The sequence below is a fragment of the Monodelphis domestica genome, chromosome 3 (genome assembly GCF_027887165.1).
Source record: "Monodelphis domestica isolate mMonDom1 chromosome 3, mMonDom1.pri, whole genome shotgun sequence".
NCBI classification, from domain to species: domain Eukaryota; kingdom Metazoa; phylum Chordata; class Mammalia; order Didelphimorphia; family Didelphidae; genus Monodelphis; species Monodelphis domestica.
Window position 1 is genome coordinate 83,426,572 of NC_077229.1, and position 21,521 is coordinate 83,448,092.

The 21,521-nt window shown below is 39.1% G+C and overlaps 1 long non-coding RNA gene across 1 annotated transcript; it reads right to left on the minus strand.

Moving 5' to 3' along the window:
* Nucleotides 1–11,682: 11,682 nt before the first annotated feature.
* Nucleotides 11,683–19,551, minus strand: LOC130458268 (uncharacterized). The gene is made up of 3 exons (XR_008917385.1): nucleotides 17,548–19,551; nucleotides 17,312–17,391; nucleotides 11,683–14,802 (listed from the first exon to the last, which is right to left on the minus strand). It is a non-coding gene; the product is annotated as an uncharacterized LOC130458268 (long non-coding RNA).
* Between the last annotated feature and the right edge of the window lie 1,970 nt (nucleotides 19,552–21,521).

A 21,521-nucleotide genomic window follows, 5' to 3' on the forward strand; every position in this document is an offset into this window, starting at 1 on the left:
ATTTCATTCTCCTTCTCTACATGTCTGTTGCTTCCCAAAGGCTTTTCTTGCATCCCCTGGTCTTGCCCCAAAGAGAATCTAGAGTCATTTCTCTTTTGAAGAAAGAAAATTAAGGAAGTCTCTTTTCTCCATTGATCTCCTACTAGCCTTACACTTCACACAGGTACACAGCTTCAAGCCATCATTCTCTCTACTAATCCAAAATGACACCGAAGCAGCAGCACACAAAATACCTCAGTCTTGAAACCTGTTATATGGGGATTTTCTGCTTCCCTCAGTTTCCTTTTTAAATCTTCTATCATAATATCCCTTTCCTCATATTTGTCCTCATTACAACACAGATATGTTGCCTTTCTTCTTAATTCTTTTAATCCCATTTCCTCCCAATCTGGGCAATTATTTTTGAAAAACAATTTGATTTTGGGGATTGCATTCCCTACAAAAATCTTTTTTATGTGTGCAATTGTCCCTTCCTCTAAAACATCCATGTTTAATTATGTTTCTGCAGCCTCTGTAATACATTCTAGGAAGTTTGTAGGTGTTTCATTTGTTTTTTGCTTACGACTCTCAAATTTAAACCATGCATTAGGTCTTTTTGTGTGTCTTTTCATTACATCCTTTATTGATTATCTGGCCTCTTTCATCAGTTCATATTCAGATTTATTATTCATATTCACATCTTGGAAATTTTCTGGCCATGGAGTCAATAATGGGTCATTTCTTGTCTCATCAATAAACTTATTCCTTTCCCTTTTTGTCAAGAATTCCTTCATAAATAAATAGAAATCACCATAATCTGGGTCCAAAATGTCAATAGCTCTCTGAAATTCTCTAACCACCTTGTTTGCTTCTTCTACAAATGATAGAGTTCTGCGTTTTATTGATTCTAAATTCTCTGGTGTAAATAATTTGTGTGTTTTTACATATTATTTCATTAATATTAATATTATTTCATCTTGGGATACCACAGGGATCTCCCTTAGAGGAAACAAGGAAGCTTTGTTTTTAATTCACTCTACCTCTTCCCATTGTAATCTAGTTAAATGTCTACTATTGCCATCATTATTCTTCAAATCATTTCCAAAATCATTTGCAACAATCATTCTTTCTTTCACACGTCTCCATTTCCTCTAACTTTTCCTTCATAAATATGACCATTTGTTTTAATTCTGAGTCTTTAGTAATCCACAATATAATAGCTTTAAATTCATTACCAATAAGGAACACAACAACTCTACATTTGTATACCACAAATAAACATGTAAGCATTAAGGGAATATAAGACAATATAGTTGCACAGTCATACACATAAAGGGTTTCATCCACTGATAATGCAACATAGCATAACATCCATGAGGAAACAAATAAAAATTATGTAAGGGATGTGTAAAACACAATCCCACAACATATAGAATAAATTATTTATCACATCCCATGACATGTTTAATTAAGTATTAAACCAATATACAATACAGAATTTGTTGTATTAAACTCCACTTTGGTTTGTATTAGTCAACACATAATAACAGAACAAGAAAAAAATCAATAAAAATTTTCAACCAAAAAAATCCAAAATGGCTGCCTAGCACATGTGCTCTTTTTGGTCTTTAAAGTTTAAATACCCCTCAGAGTTCAGTTAGTGTCTCAGAATTCCATTGCTCACCCCCTGGAAGGTACCAAGTGCTTGGAGTTCCAATGGATTCTTCCAGATAACCTCCTAACTGCCTGTTTGGTTTCTGATATTCCTATCTAAAGTTAAAAGTCTCCTAAGTTTTTACCTAGCTGGCTCAGCCAAAATGTTATATGGGGACTTGGGTGAAGGGAAGGGTTTAAGGAAGGAATCACACAATTTTATAAAATAGTTTTATTAACTAAAAGGGTAAGGAAATGACAGGGTTTGAGGGCCCAATTTACTATAACCAACCCAGATATTTAATTCACTAAGAGTTTCTAATCTAAGTTTAACCGATCTACCTAAAAGGTAAATAAAAGATAAAGTCCAAAAGGGGCCCAGATTCTCAAAAGCTCCAAAGTCTGAAGAATCCAGATGTAGGGTCCTTACAAGATCCAGGAAGAGAGGAAGTTCACACCCAAATCACATCTGTCCACCAGAGTGAATGGGGAACTCTGACTCAACCTGTTTTTTTTTTTTTTGAGGATAAGTCAAGTCAGGCAGCTTCAAAGGTCATTTCTTCAGGGAAACTCTGACACACAGCCTCTCTGTCTGAATCCCAGCTTCAGAGAGACAGTTTCCCAGCTACCTAACTGTCTTAGAATCCTGACCCAGCCAGATTTGTAGAATCTGGGTTTGAGGGTTGTCAATCAACTTTTCAAATTCCCTAGTTACAAAACCAAGTTTGCAAATATAAACAAAATTGTTAAATACAATGTAGTTTGGAAAGGAGGGAATTAGCTATTGGACAGAATAGGAAAAGATTTATGTATGTAAATTGATATTTAACTATTTCTTTTTTAAAAAACCTTTACCTTCCATCTTAGAGTCAATACTGTGTATTGGCTCCAAGGCAGAAGAGTGGCAACGGCTAGGCAATGGGGGTCAAGTAACTTGCCCAGGGTCACACAGCTGGGAAGTGTCTGAGACCAGATTTGAACCCAGGACCTCCTGTCTCTAGGCCTGACTCTCAATGTACTGAGTCACCAAGCTGCCCTCTATTGAACTATTTCTTAAAGAAAGAGAGAATCTTCACTGAGATGAAAAAGGAATTGGTTCTAAGTATATGGGACAGGCAATGCAAAGGCATGAAGCTTAGAGCTGCAGAAAAAAAAGGCTAATTTGGCATCAGTTGTGTGGTTCAGAGACTAGGCTCTCCCATATAATTTCTTTACTTCTGGAGAAGATAAGAGAAAGATAAGAAAGTCAGACAAACAGTCATTGGTCACTATGAGGCAGTGAATGTGAGTATGGACAGCAATGGTTGTCAAACTCTGCCAATGAATTCCCATAATACAAACAGCTCCACAGTGCAAGGGAGTTATTTATAATAATCCACGTATAGTTTCACAATGTTTCCAACAATATAGCTCAACAATGAATATTCCTAGTGACTCTGTTGATATGCATTGAACACTACTGAGCAATTGAAAAACTTCAGGCCCTCTGGAGAAAAGTGTCTCATCATGATGAAAAGTCAACCTTAGAGGAAATGTCTACTCACTCTGAATTAATTGAAACAGTGATAGTGAACACTGACACTAGTTGTACTCTGCGCCAGTTCATTGGTGATAAAATGGTATTAGAGAGAAAGAGGAGGAATCTCTTGATTCTCTAGAATGAAGGGTTTGCCAGAGGTCATCAGATTTAAGGGTCATGTACTTATCAATAGACCTCTGTGATGATTTGACTTTCACCCAGAGAAGAAATATTCTAGATGAATTGCTTCAATATAGCACAGACCAGTTAGGTTCAGGTTATCTGAAAGGTTCAGGTTATCTGAAAGACCTCAGATAGCCATGTCTGCATCCTTTGAAATCCCTCTCAAGTCACAAGAAATACTGGGTTCTCATCCTACAAAATACTCACATAGAAGTTACCTTCTTTTTTTAAAACCCTTACCTTCTATCTTGGAATCAATACTGTGTATTGGCTCTAAGGCAGAAGAGTGGTAAGGGCTATGTAATGAGGGTGAAGAAACTTGCCCACAGTCACACAACTGGGAAGTGTCTGAGGCTAGATTTGAACCTATGACCTCCCTTCTCTAGGCCTGGCTCTCAATCCACTGAGCTACCCAGCTGCCCCCTAGAAGTTACTTTCTCCTGAGGTTTGGAGTGGTGGTTTGAAATGTTAAACAGATAAGGATAACATACATTTTGAAATGAAGGAGAAAAGGAATAAATCAGGCAAAGTGCTCTAGGACTGTCTTTTTATCTTTTCTTTTTAAAATTTAATTGTTCACTATATTAAAACATCATTAGCTCTCTGCTTCCCTCCTCTCCCCGATTCAAGATGGAATAACTTAACAAAAAAATATATGTATTTATAAAGCGGTCTTACTTATGTCTATTAGTTCTTTCTCTGGAGGTGAATATACACAAGTCATTCTTCAAACAATATTTCCATTGCTGCATTTCTCTTGGTTTTGAAAAGAGCGAGTGGAAAAAGATACACAAAATTGCACTGAAGAGAACTTTTTGAAAGGTAGAATTGACCCTATTGAAAAAAGAGGTACAAAAATTCACTAAGAAAAAAGAACTTTTTACAAAGTAGAATTGGCCAAATGATAAAGGAGGCATAAAAGCTCACTCAAGAAAATCATGTCCTAAAAATTAGAATTGGAGGAATGGAAGCTAATGACTCCATAAGACATCAAGAAAGAATCAAAGTCAAAAGAATGAAAAAATAGAGGGAAATGTGAACTATCTCATTGGAAAAACAACTGACCTGGAAAATAAATGAAGGGGAGATAATCTAAGAATTATTGAACTAGCTAAAATCTGTGATTTAAAAAAAGGAGCTTAGACATTATCTTCCAAAAAATTATCAATGAAAACTACCTTGCTATTCTAGAACCAGGGGGGAAAAAATATGGAAAGAATCCACCAATGATCTCCTGAAAGAGATACCAGAAGGATAACTCCCAGGAATATTAGATAGCCAAATTCTAGAACTCCCAGGTCAAGGAGAAACATGCAAACAAACAAAAAGAAACAATTGAATATCATGGAGCCACAGTCAGGATAACACAAGATTTGGCAATTTCTCCATTAAAGGATCAGAGGATATAGGATATGATATTCCAAAGGACAAAGGAGATAGGACTTCAAGCAAGCCAGTAAAAATGAGCATAAACCTTTGGGGGGGGGGAATTCAAGAAAATTGAGGACTTTCAATTATTCCTAGTTAGACAGACTTGACCTCAGTCCAGGGGAGAGGCCAGTCTTCCAGACACCAGGAGTAACAGAAAGCAAGAGGTAAGCATCCTCTGGGATACCAGGGAGCCATGAGGCCTCTGGCATCATCTCATAGCATGTATACTTGCCCAGTCAAAAGGTTAAGCTGAGCTTTGGGATAAAATGGGTTTTCAAAACTTTCCTTTTATAAAGGAAATATAATTTTTTTTTGGTTTCACAAAATTTCTCCAATAAAAGTCTCATTTCTCAAATACATGAAGAAATTAGACAAATTCTAATTAAAACAACTCTACCTCCTGACATCTATCATATTGGCTAATATGACAGAAAAGGAAAAGTACAAAAATTTTAGGGGAAATTGGAAAGCTGAGACACTAATGGCCTATTGGGGAAGTTGTGAACTGATTCAACCATTCTGGAGAGCAATTTGGACCTATGCCCAAGGAGCTATAAAATAGTCCATATCCTTTGACCTAGCAATACAATTACTAGATTTGTATCCCAGAGATTTTTTTAAAAACAGGAAAGGCTTGACTTCCAGTCAAGATGGCAGCTTAGAGAAAGCTAAAGTTCAGATCTCCGGAAAACCCTTCCTGACCGATCTCAAACTATAAGCTCCTAAGGTGCCGAAATTCAAAACGATCAACAGCATAGACCCTGGGAATCCTCCTCCTGGACCTGGACCTGGATCAAAAGGTAAGGCCCCCCTCAAAAGCCAGAACCTGAGATCACTCGGACCTAAGGGGTAGGAGCGCAGAGTCCAAGGCTCCGGGAAGCCGCAGCCCTGCCCCGCTCAGAGAGCAGGGTCGTCTGAAACAACAGCAACCCTCAGGGCGGGCAAGACAGCCTCACGGGCTGGATCCTGCTATCCGAGTCTCAGTGAAAGTCACTGCCCTCAGAGCTCCGGGAAGCCGCAACCCATCCCCCCGCAGAGAGCACTGTCCTCTTAAACAACAGCAAACCTGAGGGCAGACGAAACAGCCTCACGGCCAGCTATTCTGAAGGCAACTTCCGGAAAGCAACCTGACCCAGAGAGCCGGGGAGAGTGTGGCCTCCTGGTCCAACCCTTCCACTCCAGTTCCAGTGAAAGTCATTGCTGGAAGGCATACTCAATTTAACCCAGGGAAAGCTCATAGAACCAACAATCTGCCCAGGACTAAAGCCTCTGAACACCAGACAGAGATAAGAAAAGCTAATCCTCCACATTCAGAGATGGCAAACTCCACAGAAGCACAGAAACCCCAAAATACCAAGAAAAATAAGAAGAAAGGGGCGACTTTGGACACATTCTATGGAGCCAAAATACAAAATACAGAGGAGATAGAAGATGCTATACAAGAAAATTCTCCAAAACCTTCCAAAGGAAATGGAAACTCTCCACAAACCCATGAAGAATTTGAATCAGAAATGACCAAAAAGATGGAAGCCTTCTGGAAGGAAAAGTGGGAAATAATGCAAAAGAAATTCATGCATCTACAAAACCAGTGTGATGAAACTGAAAAGGAAAACCAGGCTTTAAAGGCCAGAATCAGGCAGCTGGAAGACAACGATCGTGTAAAAGAGCAAGAATTAATAAAGCAAAGCCAAAATACCATGAAATTAGAAAAGAACATAAAATATCTCACCAACAAGGTGACAGATCTGGAAAATAGAGGGAGAAGAGATAATTTAAGAATAATTGGACTTCCAGAAAATCCAGAAATAAACACCAAACTGGACATGGTGATACAAGATATAATCAAAGAAAATTGCCCAGAGATTCTAGAACAAGGGGGCAATACAGCCACTGACAGAGCTCACAGAACACCTTCTACACTAAACCCCCAAAAGACAACTCCCAGGAATGTAATTGCCAAATTCCAAAGCTCTCAAACAAAAGAAAAAATCCTACAGGAAGCCAGAAAAAGACAATTTAGATATAAAGGAATGCCAATCAGGGTCACACAAGACCTTGCAAGTTCTACTCTGAATGATCATAAGGCATGGAACATGATCTTCAGAAAGGCAAGAGAGCTGGGTCTTCAACCAAGAATCAGCTACCCAGCAAAGCTGACTATATACTTCCAAGGGAAATTATGGGCATTCAACAAAATAGAAGACTTCCAACTTTTTGCAAAGAAAAGACTAGAGCTCTGTGGAAAGTTTGATACTGAAAATCAAAGAGCAAGGAATACCTGAAAAGGTAAATATTAAGGAAAGGGGAAAAATGTTATCTTCTTCTTTTACTCAAACTCTCTTCTATAAGGACTACATTTATATCAATCTATGTATACTAATATGTGGGGAAAATGTAACGTATAAATAGGGGGCAAAGAAAGACCAAATAGAATAATCTTTCTCACACAAAGATTCACATGGGAAGGGGAGGGGAAGAAAACTCCTATAAGAAAGAGAGGAAGAGAGGGTTTTTTTTACTTAAACCTTAATCTCAGGGAAATCAACTCTGAGAGGGAAAAACATCCAGATCCATTGGGATCTTGAATTCTATCTTACCCAACAAGGGTAGTGAGAAAGGAAAACCAAGGGGGGAGGGGGGGAGGGAAAACAAAAAGGGAGGGACTAAAAAGGGAAGCATCAAGGGAGGGGACAAGGGGGACTGATTCAAAGTAAATCACTGGACTAAAAGGTATAGCAGAAGAAGAAAAGGTTAGAATTAGGGAAGGATATAAAAATGCCAGGGAGTCCACAAATGACAATCATAACTTTGAACGTGAATGGGATGAACTCACCCATAAAACGTACACGAATAGCAGAATGGATTAGAATCCAAAACCCTACCATATGTTGTCTTCAAGAAACACACATGAGGCGGGTAGTCACCCACAAGGTCAGAATTAAAGGATGGAGTAAGAACTTCTGGGCCTCAACTGACAGAAAGAAGGCAGGAGTGGTAATCATGATATCTGATAAAGCCAAAGCAAAAATAGACCTGATCAAAAGGGATAGGGAAGGTAATTATATTTTGTTAAAAGGGACTCTAGACAATGAGGAAATATCATTAATCAACATGTATGCACCAAATAATATAGCACGCAAATTTCTAATGGAGAAACTAGGAGAATTGAAGGAAGAAATAGACAGTAAAACTATATTAGTGGGAGACTTAAACCAACCATTATCAAATTTAGATAAATCAAATCAAAAAATAAATAAGAAAGAGTTAAAAGAAGTGAATGAAATCTTAGAAAAATTAGAATTAATAGACATATGGAGAAAAATAAATAGGGATAAAAAGGAATACACACTCTTCTCAGCACCACATGGCACATTCACAAAAATTGACCATACATTAGGTCACAGAAACATAGCACACAAATACAGAAAAGCAGAAATAATGAATGCAGCCTTCTCAGATCACAAGGCAATAAAAATAATGATTAGTAATGGTACATGGAAAACCAAATCTAAAACCAATTGGAAATTAAACAATATGATACTCCAGAATCGTTTAGTTAGAGAAGAAATCATAGAAACAATTAATAATTTCAGCAAGGAAAATGACAATGGCGAGACATCCTTTCAAACCTTTTGGGATGCAGCCAAAGCGGTAATCAGAGGTAAATTCATATCCCTGAATGCTTATATTAACAAACAAGGGAGAGCAGAGATCAATCAATTGGAAATGCAAATGAAAAAACTCGAAAGCGATCAAATTAAAACCCCCCAGCAGAAAACCAAACTAGAAATCCTAAAAATTAAGGGAGAAATTAATAAAATTGAAAGTGATAGAACTATTGATTTAATAAATAAGACAAGAAGCTGGTACTTTGAAAAAACAAACAAAATAGACAAAGTACTGGTCAATCTAATTAAAAAAAGGAAGGAAGAAAAGCAAATTAACAGCATTAAAGATGAAAAGGGGGACAGCACCTCCAATGAAGATGAAATTAAGGCAATCATTAGAAATTATTTTGCCCAATTATATGGCAATAAATACACCAATTTAGGAGAAATGGATGAATATATACAAAAATACAAACTGCCTAGACTAACAGAAGAGGAAATAGAATTCTTAAATAATCCCATATCAGAAAATGAAATCCAACAAGCCATCAAAGAACTTCCTAAGAAAAAATCCCCTGGGCCTGATGGATTCACCAGTCAATTCTATCAAACATTCAGAGAACAGTTAATCCCAATACTATACAAACTATTTGACATAATAAGCAAAGAAGGAGTTCTACCAAACTCCTTTTACGACACAAATATGGTACTGATTCCAAAACCAGGCAGGTCAAAAACAGAGAAAGAAAACTATAGACCAATCTCCCTAATGAATATAGATGCAAAAATCTTAAATAGGATACTAGCTAAAAGACTCCAGCAAGTGATCAGAAGGATCATTCACCATGATCAAGTAGGATTTATACCAGGGATGCAATGCTGGTTCAACATTAGGAAAACCATCCACATAATTGACCACATCAACAAGCAAACCAACAAGAACCACATGATTATCTCAATAGACGCAGAAAAAGCATTTGATAAAATACAACACCCATTCCTATTAAAAACACTAGAAAGCATAGCAATAGAAGGGTCATTCCTAAAAATAATAAACAGTATATATCTAAAACCATCAGCTAATATCATCTGCAATGGGGATAAACTAGATGCATTCCCAATAAGATCAGGAGTGAAACAAGGATGCCCATTATCACCTCTACTATTTGACATTGTACTAGAAACACTAGCAGTAGCAATTAGAGAAGATAAAGGAATTGAAGGCATCAAAATAAGCAAGGAGGAGACCAAGTTATCACTCTTTGCAGATGACATGATGGTCTACTTAAAGAATCCTAGAGATTCAACCAAAAAGCTAATTGAAATAATCAACAACTTTAGCAAAGTTGAAGTATACAAAATAAACCCACATAAATCATCAGCTTTTCTATATATCTCCAACACAGCTCAGCAGCAAGAACTAGAAAGAGAAATCCCATTCAAAATCACCTTAGACAAAATAAAATACCTAGGAATCTACCTCCCAAGACAAACACAGGAACTATATGAACACAACTACAAAACACTCGCCACACAACTAAAACTAGACTTGAGCAAATGGAAAAACATTAACTGCTCATTGATAGGACGAGCCAATATAATAAAAATGACCCAAACTTATTTATCTATTTAGTGCCATACCCATTGAACTACCAAAATACTTCTTCACCGATTTAGAAAAAACCATAACAAAGTTCATTTGGAAGAACAAAAGATCAAGGATATCCAGGGAAATAATGAAAAAAAAAACACATATGATGGGGGCCTTGCAGTCCCTGACCTTAAACTATATTACAAAGCTGCAGTCATCAAAACAATTTGGTACTGGCTAAGAAACAGAAAGGAAGATCAGTGGAATAGACTGAGGGAAAGCGACCTCAGCAAGACAGTATACGATAAACCCAAAGATCCCAGCTTTTGGGACAAAAATCCACTATTCGATAAAAACTGCTGGGAAAATTGGAAGACAGTGTGGGAGAGACTAGGAATAGATCAACACCTCACACCCTACACCAAAATAAATTCAAAATGGGTGAGTGACTTAAACATAAAGAAGGAAACCATAAGTAAATTGGGTAAACACAGAATAGTATACATGTCAGACCTTTGGGAGGGGAAAGGCTTTAAAACCAAGCAATACATAGAAAGAATCACAAAATGTAAAATAAATAATTTTTACTACATCAAACTAAAAAGCTTTTGTACAAACAAAACCAATGTAACTAAAATCAGAAGGGAAACAACAAATTGGGAAAAAATCTCATAGAAACCTCTGACAAAGGTTTAATTACTCATATTTATAAAGAGCTAAATCAATTGTACAAAAAATCAAGCCATTCTCCAATTGATAAATGGGCAAGGGACATGGATAGGCAGTTCTCAGATAAAGAAATCAAAACTATTAACAAGCACATGAAGAAGTGTTCTAAATCTCTTATAATCAGAGAGATGCAAATAAAAACAACTCTGAGGTATCACCTCACACCTAGCAGATTGGCTAACATAACAGCAAAGGAATGTAATGAATGCTGGAGGGGATGTGGCAAAGTAGGGACATTAATTCATTGCTGGTGGAGTTGTGAATTGATCCAACCATTCTGGAGGGCAATTTGAACTATGCCCAAAGGGCGACAAAAGAATATCTACCCTTTGATCCAGCCATAGCACTGCTGGGTCTGTACCCCAAAGAGATAATAGACAAAAAGACTTGTACAAAAATATTCATAGCTGAGCTCTTTGTGGTGGCCAAAAACTGGAAAACAAGGGGATGCCCATCAATTGGGGAATGGCTGAGCAAATTGTGGTATATTTTGGTGATGGAATACTATTGTGCTAAAAGGAATAATAAAGTGGAGGAGTTCCATGGAGACTGGAACAACCTCCAGGAAGTGATGCTGAGCAAGAGGAGCAGAACCAGGAGAACATTGTACACAGAGACTAATACACTGTGGTATAATTGAACGTAATGGACTTCTCCATTAATAGCGGTGTAATGTCCCTGAATAATTTGCAGGGATCTAGGAGAAAAAAAACACTATTCATAAGCAAAGGATAAACTATGGGAGTGGAAACACCGAGGAAAAGCAACTGCCTGAATACAGCGGTTGAGGGGACATGACAGAAGAGAGACTCTAAATGAACACTCTAATGCAAATATTATCAACAAAGCAATGGGTTCAAATCAAGAAAACATGTAATGCCCAGTGGATTTACGCGTCGGCTATGGGGGGTAGGGGGGGGAGGAAAAGAAAATGATCTATGTCTTTAACGAATAATGCTTGGAAATGATCAAATAAAATATATTTAAAAAAAACAGGAAAGGCTTATAAGTATAAAAATAATTAAAGTAGCTCTTTTTGAAGAAGACATAGAATTGGAAAGTGAGAGGATACACATGAATTTGGGAATGGCTGAGTATATAGTATCTGATCATAATGGAATATTATTGTGCTGTAAGGAAAAAACTGGGAAGTCTTACATGAACTGAAGGAAAGTGAAATAAGCAGAACCAGGAGAATACTGATAATAGTGACAGGAATACTGTACATTGAACAACTATGAATAACAGCTATTCTCAGAAATACAATGATCCAAAACTATCCCAAAGAACTCATGGCAAAAAATAACAACTGTTTCCAAAGGAAAAAAACTGATAGAGTCTTAAATCCAGACCAATGCAAACATTTTTCACTTTCTTTCTTAATTTTTTATATGAATTTCCTTCCACTAAAAGAATAATATGGCAAATTATTTTACATGGTTGCACATGTAAAATCTATACAAGACGTGTGAAAGGGAACTCTTCATTCTCTTTGTGTACTTTGAGTTAACACTTGGTTAACACTAACTTAAGTACCCCTCCTTTGTAATTGACCAGTCCATGAAGTGTGAATTAGACTTTCTTTTAGTACCCCTACTTAGTACCTCATCAGACACTAAGTAAGAGTGTTTACAAGTCATTTGCTAAAGTGGGTAACAACTCAATCAGTCAGGAAATTGTGCATGCTTTTGATAAGCATTTACACCTCCAGAGGATGAGAAGTGGATCCCGCAAGACACTGCCCTCTCTGGTCAGTGCTAGACAATTTGAAAACTGTGATTGGCCCCTGTGAAGAGGGGCCCTGAATTTCTGGGGCTAGACATTGACTTCAGGAGTTGTCCTCGACAGGTCATCTTTAGCTTGAACTGCCTCTTGGAGGGAACTTGAGTGAGTGAACAGTTGGCTTTCCTTTCCTGACTTCTAGAGAGAGATTAATTCTGGTCAAGGGTTAACAAATTGTGCCAGGCTGAGTTGAACACCAGAGTAATATTTAGTGATAGGCTAAATAATTTCTCTACCCTCTGTTTGTATTTCTCAACTTTCACTCTTCCCAACTATTTTGTAAATAAAAACTATAGAAAGTCATTTCAACTAACTATAATATTTTAAATCGGTGATCACCATACTATTTATAATTTTCACATATTTTAGTCAAACCAATAATTTTAATTCCTTACAACTATTTACCATCTCAATAGGGGAAAGGTTGTGGGGCAAGAAGGAGAGAATTTGAGACTCAATATCATTTGAAAAATGTTGGAAACTGTTGCTATGTGTAATTGGGGAAAAATAAAATTTAAGATTATTCTGGTGGCTAGCCAAGTAGAGAATAGATAGCTGAGGTGACAGCCTGAAGAACTCTTGAGTTAATTGGGAACACCAATCAGGTTGTTGCTACCTATAAGTCTCTCCCATCTTCTGGTGATAGTAGTAGTCTCTTAGTAACCAAGGATGATGATTGTCTTTGTGCGCTTTCATCTGTGATGTAGATGAGTGTGCACAAAAACACTTGTGCGTGAAGGAGATTTAAGTGGAAAAGTTGATGCACAGAGACAGTCCCACTCTCTCGGCATTGAAAGTCTGGGTCCATTGGCATGAAAAATCATTACACCTGGAGACTTCCTCAGCTGCATTGGATGGCCATGTTGTCTTTTGTGCTCCAACACGCCCTAAGCACTCCACAGTGCTTTGCTACATCGCCATCTCAGCCGTTGAACCTTCTTATTGGTTGCTTCCGTCTGTTCGGTCGAAACAGTCTTCACATGCTGGGTGAGCAAAGCCCTGGTTCACCAGGGGTCTACGACCCAATGGCTACCCTCACAAGGTTTAGCCGGCCTGTAGAAGCCGTTGACCAGGGTGTGGCCACTGCCGCATGCTAGCAGCTACTGGGAGCCACAAGTGAGAGTTGGGTGTCAGGTGAGGGTCAGAGGTTGGAGAGCTGCCCTAAGAGGGCACGACAAGCCCTCCATACCAGAGATACTACTCCTCCCTGAACAGCCCATATACCCCTCTTTTGGTGATATTGTTTCCTATAAGACCCCTTTGCTGTCCTGACTTGTATCACCGACCCCTAGTTTCCAACATTTATCTTGAGCTCCATTTTATTATCGGGCCTGTCACTCAGAATAAAGGCAGAATCACTTTTTCCAAAGTAGAAAACACTCTATGATCCTCAGCTGTCCCAAACATTATATACTCATCCTCATATCTCAGTCTTTCAATTCTTCTAAAACTTGAAGTATCAAACCTTAATCCCCTTCCCTTTTCTATCAATTTAGCATCCACCTAGTCTCTTCTTCCTATAAGGCCCCTCTGAATAAGGAATTCAAGACTCTATATTGCAGATGGGTCACTTTCTAGTTATAGGGAAGAACCTTTGGCTACCTAGAGGTTCCTAATGTTTCCCCAGAGGCAGCTGGTGGCACAATGTATAGATTTGGGTCTCTGTGTCTCTTAAAGACTATGTAGGACTGAAGTCAGAAATGACTGAATGAATAGGTAACACTATGGGGAAACTGATCTTCCAACACTTAACTAATTGAGTGAAGAAAAGGATATAAGCATTTAAGCTTTTACTATGTGTCAGTTTAAATCTAGCTTCTGACATTAGCTATAGATGACCCTGGGCAAGTCATTGAACCTCTGTCAGTCTCAGTTTCCTCAGCTATAAAATGGATATGATAATTATAGCACCTCCTTTTGCAGGGTAGTTGTGAGGATCAAGTGAGATAATACTTGTAAATAAAAGACACTTAGCACAGTGCCTGACACATAGTAGGTGCTACTTAAATGCTTATTCTCTTCCCTTATGTAATCTATCCCCATCCTATGTTCTGTCCTCAAAAGAGAAAGTGCTAAACACTAGGGACATATGGATCCTAACTCGATGCCTAGATAGAAGTTTGTCTACAAGAAGTGCACTATTCAGGGTTACGATACAGACAATATTGTGGATCCTGGTCACAATTCATCTGAAGTATTGTGCCCCTTTCTGGGAGCCACAGCTTAGGAAGGCATATGGAGGATCAGAGGAGGATGTCCAGCACAGTGAAGTACCTTGAAATCATCACACTTGAGGACTGATTGAAGAAGACAGGGGAATGTATAATCTAGAGAAAAAAAATGACATGGAAGTGAATTACATGAGAGCTATCTTCAAAAATGTAGGAAGTCATAAATAAAGGGGTTATTAGCTATGTTCATTTAAATCCAAAGTGTGGGAAGAACTAAAAGCAATAAGTAAACATGACAAAGAGACAGATTTTTACTTATGTAAGGAAAAAGTTAGCTCTGTCCCAAAGTAGAATGGAATGGGCTGCCTTAGGGGACAGCAAGGCATCCTCATTGGAGGTATTCATGTAGAAACTGAATGAACATTAGTAGGACCTTTTAAAGAGTTGGGTTGCTAGACAACTGCAGTTTGGTCTCTGAACTCCCATTGAACTCTGTAATTCTGTGATTCTGTGAAAATTTAAAGAATTACCCAGATTTGCAGGGGTTCCCAGTGGATCCTAAGTTCCTGACCAATTGTTCCAAACCTAACCTCCTTGGATCCATAAGCTTATCCATCATTACATCAGATGCCAAGATTTATTGATGAGGTCCCCAAAACGGCCTCTATATTTATCAGATACCAAGAGTATCAATAATAGTGCCTATAATCAATATGCATCTGGCATGAGATAGCATGTCATGAAGGAAAGAGGATGCTGGCCTTTATTTCTGAGAAAGAGTAAAATGGTTACTGAGATGCCAAAGAATTTGAGTTTGAATCTTGTCTCTGTCCCAACTCACTGTGTGACTCTTGACAAGTGGGTCTCTTGTTTTGGTCCTCCTTTAGTATCCATACCTACTGCTTCTGAATTAATATCACTCCTTATCTTTTTTCCTTATTCCCTATTCAACCCCTGGAAAGGGGAGTACAATGGAGCCTGTAAAGGATAATTTTAGCATTGAGACCTAAACTATATTAATTATTGGCTACCATGGGATATCCCAAATAAAATACCCAAGTCAGCTGGAAATTTATGGTGATTTAATTAATATAGTGGAAAGAAATTAAGAAGAAGGGAGAAGGAAAGGGTGTAAGGTTTCTCCCGCCTGACTTGTGCCAGGGGGAAGATTAGAGGCTCTAGGAAGATAAAGTTTTGGAGAGTAAAGGAGGAAGGAATCATCCTGAACTCCTAGAGGGCTTAGCCAAGATGCTGGAACTTGAATTAGCTCAAGGGCAAACTCACCACCAAAACCCAGACAAATAGCTGCCACTATGCCAAGATGTTGGAATGCTTAGCATACTGCCAGCCAGAGCCACATCTCTGGGGAAACAGACAGATGAGAGGAAGCCCCACAAAAATACCTAGATGATTCAACCTCCCTTTCCTGTGTCTCCTCTGCACCAATGGTAGCCTAAGTTTTACTTAGGACAGCCCAGGGGTCTGTCAGTTGTTTCTGATTTGTCATTTTCTCTATCAAAGGCCATCCTCCTAAACACTCAATCCTCAAGCATGGTTACAGGCATTCCCAATTTTGTTAGACAAAGCGTCTTCATTGTTACAAATCAGGAGATAGCTAAATCCAATCTTCACAATCCTCCCTGATTATCATTGGGAGACTAGTCTCCCCATTGATCATTTAACATAAATATCTTGTAGTCCTAAAGCACCTAAAAAACTACAGATGTATACAATATTCAATTTTAGAGGGGAAATTACAAGTTACAATAGTTAGATAAAGAGGGAAATAGAAGGACAGACAGCAAACCAATGTTTGCTAAGAGCATTGAAAAAAAACAATTATGGAGCAGTCCCCATTTGGCATAGGAGTATACATTCAAATAAATGTTCAATCAAACTTCAGTTCAATCAACCACACCCAAAGTTCACTCTTGATCTTTTTGATATAGTGTAGGTTTTCTGGCATCTTTCTGCAACAGTTAGTTCTCTGGATTTAGGAGTTAGCAAGCTTCTTCTTTGAAGATCTTTCTCAAACAAAAATTTCAAAATCTTGAATTTTTATTAAAATACAATCCCCCCTGAAGTGAGTGTTTAAAAAAACCATCCAGTTCAGCTCAGGATATAATATTTGAGTTATGGGGTGTATGAGTTGATTATTAAAAAGAAGAGAAAAACAAGCCCAAAGGAATAAGGAAAAAATGGAAGAAAGTTAAACTTTTGGGAGAAAAAAATTTAAATCAGAATAAAAATACCAAAATCTATGTATGTAAAATGTTGAGTAAGCAATAATAAATTCATAATAGGCCCTTGTACAGGTCCAATTTAAAGTAATTTCTATCCCACAAGATTGTAGGACAGAATGCAGTAATATTTCACTTACCCATTTGCAGCCAAGACTACAGAAAGTTGCCATACTATAAGAAGAAAAGGAACTAGAATTTTATTTTGATAGGGAAGTGCCATTCCTTGGTATGATTTTACCTTCATTCTCAGGGACAGAGGGAGCCAGGATGATAGCCAAACTTTGGTACTTGTCTGTAAGTATTTTCACAAAGAGTGTGGACACAAGGAAGTCCTACATCTTCACATATGTCAAGCATCACAACCTCAAGTTTCACACTCAGTTCAAGTTCTTTGTATTGACTTAGAAGTTCATCAATCCTACCTGGATTGCTTTCTTTTTTTGACCTGTGTGCTCTTTTAGCACTGTTCAGGTTAAGTATGGCTCCTTTTTGATCCCATTTCCTAGAATCAGATACAAACATTAATCAAAGTCCCATAACAATTATCAATAAATGGCAGGTTCCCACACTCTAATGCTGTTTGGGTATGTATTAATTTGATAGCAACTATATATGAAGACTTAGTTGTTCCAGTATGCTGGAAATTCTTAATATACACCTTGTCTCCTGGGTTCAGGTCATGAAGAGAAAAGTCTAGTGGTCCAGCTTGTACTGCAGCTCCGGATTCATGAAGTTCACATAGTTTGTGCTGTAATTCCTGTATATAGGAAGAAATTGTAGTATCTCCCCCTAATAGCGATGTATATGCAGGGGAGAAAGGCTTACCCTTTATAGGTGGATGTCCAAAAAACATCTCAAATAGTGAGATGTGTAGGTCTCCTCTAGGCCTCCTTCTAAGATAAAATAGGACCAGAGGAAGAATTTCAGTCCATTTTAAATATGTCTCAGTGCATAATTTGCCAATCATATTTTTAAGTTCTTTGTTCATCCTTTCAACTTGGCCTGAGCTCTGGGGATGATATGGAACATGGAATTTTGGAGTTATCCCCAAGCAAGAATATATCTGATTTAGGACAGAATCAGTAAAATGACTTCCTCTATCTGAATCAATATGTGCTGGCAGGCCAAAGGGAGGAATAATTTCTTTTAAAAACACTTTGCAACAAAAGCCGCTGTGGCTGTGGCTTGGGTAGCAGGCAATGCTTTCAGCCATGTGGTCAGTTGATCTACCATGACTAGACGAAATTTATAATGTCTGGCCTTTTAAATTGTTATGAAATCTATTGGTAGGTGCTCAAAAGGTGAGTAAGCCAAAGGATGCCCACCAAAGGCTTTGCCACAGAAGGCATGTTGGTTATATGCTTGGCAGGTAGAGCAGGCTGAACACACTTTAGAGGCTATAGTAGTTATACCAGGGGCTATCCATATTCTCTTAACAGAGACCATGATGCCCAGGCTACCAAATTGACCATTTTTATGAATATATTGGCAAATTTGGTGATAGAAACTTCTAGGGAGCAGGGGTTTTCCTTCAGATGACACCCATACTCCATTAATTTGTTTTGCTTTGAATTTTTGCTTCCATTTTCCCACTTCCTTTTCATTATAGGAAAGTGATAAATTCAACTCATCAATGGTTGTTAATGATAAAATTAATTCAGGCCCTTCTGTGGCTGCTAGCTTTGCAGCGGCAACTGCTCAATCATTTCCCCTAGAGACAAGGACAGTGTCACCTGTATGGGCAGAGCAATGAACTACAGCTAGGGCTTCCAGCAACTGGAGAGCAGAAAGAACTTCATTAATAATTTCTCCATTAGCTATAGATTTTCCAGCTGAGTTTAAAAATCCTCTCTGGAGCCATAGCATCCCAACCAAATGAAAATGCTAAAAGCATATCTAGAATCCATATAAATTGTTGCCCTTTTATCCTTGTCAATTATATAGGCATGTTTCAGAGCTATGAGTTCTGCCCCTTGAGCACTAATATTAGAAAGCAGTGAAACTGACCACTCAGTGGCAAATTCTGAGATTACAGCAACTCCAGTGTATCATATGCCATCCCTCATAAAAGAGGAACCATCAGTAAATAAGATCAGATCTGGATTGTCTAAGGGAGTATCCAAGAGATTATCTCGAGGCTTTTCTGCCATGGACACTAGTGTTTCACAACTGTAATGGTTCTCCTGAAGTTGGTAAATCTGGAAGCAAAGTGGCAGGGTTAAGGGTTGAACAGTGTTTCAAGGTAATGTTTTTTCTATTTAACAAGGTTATTTCATACCTCGTAATTCACTGATCTGAGAATGCCTATATTCTATGCCTTAGTAATAATGCTTCTATCTCATGTGGGCACATAATTAGTAATGGGCATCCCAATACTAGATCAACAATTTTTTTCACTAGTAAGGCTGTAGCAGCTACTCCTCTAAGACATGGTGGTGCTCCTGATGCTACTGGGTCCAGTTGGGCAGAATAATAAGCAATTAGGTGCTGAGAAGGCCCCAAAGTATGAGTTAAAACACTTGAAGCTACTCCTCTTTGCTCATGTACATACAAAGTAAATGGCTTGTTGTAATCTGGGATGCCTAGAGCAGGGTCAGACAGGATAGCCTGTTTTATATCTGGTAGAGCTGACAAGTGTTCTGGCTCTAATTTGAGGGGTTCAGGAACCAAATCCCTTGTTAGTGCTATGAGGAGTTTAGTAATTTCTCCATAGTGAGGGATCCATTGTCTGCAACACCCTGTTGCTCCTAAAATTGCTCTCAACTGTTTCTTAGTGGTAGGAGCTCTTAAATTTTTAATATTTTCAATTCATTTTGGAGAAATAGAATGGGCACCCACAGTCAGAATGAACCCTAAATTTTCTACTTTAGGGAGATACCACTGAACCTTATTCTTTGAGATTATGTGCCCTCTTTTGTACAATTCCAAAAGAAGGTGTTTACTATCTTCCTGACATGCTTCTGCGTCTGTTGAAGCCAAGAGTAGATCATCTATATATTTGATTAATTTGCTATTTTTAAATGTTATATTATCTGTGTCTTGGCTCAAAATTTGCGCAAATAGGTCAAGATGGTGGCGTAGAAGCAGCGAAAGTTCAGACCTCAGAAACCCTTCCTTACCGATCGCAAACAGAGTGCTGCTAGGCCACCGAAATTCAAGCTGAACAACAGGATAGACCTGGGGAAACCTCCTCCTGGACCTGGATCAAAAGGTACCGCACCCCAAAAGCCAGAACCCTAGATCACTCGGATCTAAGGGGTAGACAGAAAGAAGGTCCCAGGCCCCATCCCCCCCCAACCCAGAGTGCTGAGCCCACGGCAGCAGCGGGAACCTCAGGGCTCTGAGGACTCACCTTGAAAGCAACCTGAGCCAGTCTCCGGGGCGCCCAACACAGATGGCAGGGAAACATAGAGAGAAGGGGGAATCCTGTAGCCCCCTGGCTGGGTCCCTCCATCTGAGTCTCAAGGGAGGTCCCAGCTTTAGGGCACCAGCTGAACCCAATCCCATCAGGAGCCCTCAGAGCTACTGAAAGGACAGAAAACTCAGGGCTGGGGTTGCTCCAAAGAGCTTACCTTGAAAGTAACCTGGGCCAGTTTCCGGGCATTCAACACAGACTGTGGAGGACGAGGTTGCTGCTTTTTTTTCTTCCTTTTTTTGGCTCAGCGATCATTTGGCCCAAACCAGGTGAACCTAATCCCATCAGGAGCCCTCAGAGCCCAGGCAAGCCACAAACCCTCCCCTCTTAGATAGCATGGTCTTCTGAAAGAACCAGCTGAACCTAATCCCATCAGGAGCCCTCGGAGCTACTGAAAGGACAGAAAACTCAGGGCTGGCAAAGGGGTTGCTCCGAAGAGCTTACCTTGAAAGTAACCCGGGCCAGTTTCTGGGCATTCAACACAGACTGTGGAAGAGGAGGTTGCTGCTTTTTTTTCCTTCCTTTTTTTGGCTCAGCGATCATTCAGCCCACACCACCTGAACCTAATCCCATCAGGAGCCCTCAGAGCTTCTGAAAGAACAAAAACCTCAGGGCCAGTGAAGGGCTTACCTTGAAAACAACCCGGGCCAGTCTCCAGGCATTCAACACAGATTGTGGAGGAGGAGGCTTTTTGCATCAGGGCTCATTCAGCCCAAACCAGGTGAACCTAATACCATCAGGAGCCCTCAGAGCCCAGGCAAGCCATGACCCCTCCCCCCTTAGAGAGCAGGGTCTTCTGAAAAAACAGAAACCTAGAGGCGAAGTCAAAATGGCAGCCTAGAAGGAGCATAGACCTGGCAGCCTGGCCAGAGCTTTGGAGATCTTCCATATCTGCTCCAGCCGTCCAGGAAGTTTAAAACTCAGAGTAAACCCAGCCCAACTAAGCTGAACTCAATCCCATCAAAAGTCTCTAGAACACAGGGAAGCCCAGGCTCCCCATCCATCCTCATTGACTGCTGGACTTTAAGCCAATCAAAAGCCTCCAGAGGACAGGAAAGCTCAAACCCCCAACAACCCTCCCCCAGAGATTACACCAAGAGATCCTCTGTTAAAGCTCCAAGAGGGGAGACTGATAGAAGTCCCCAAAAAACAAAAAAAATGAGAGGAACAAGAGCACAGACAAATACGGGGAGGAAAGAAGGGGTGAATTTGAACAA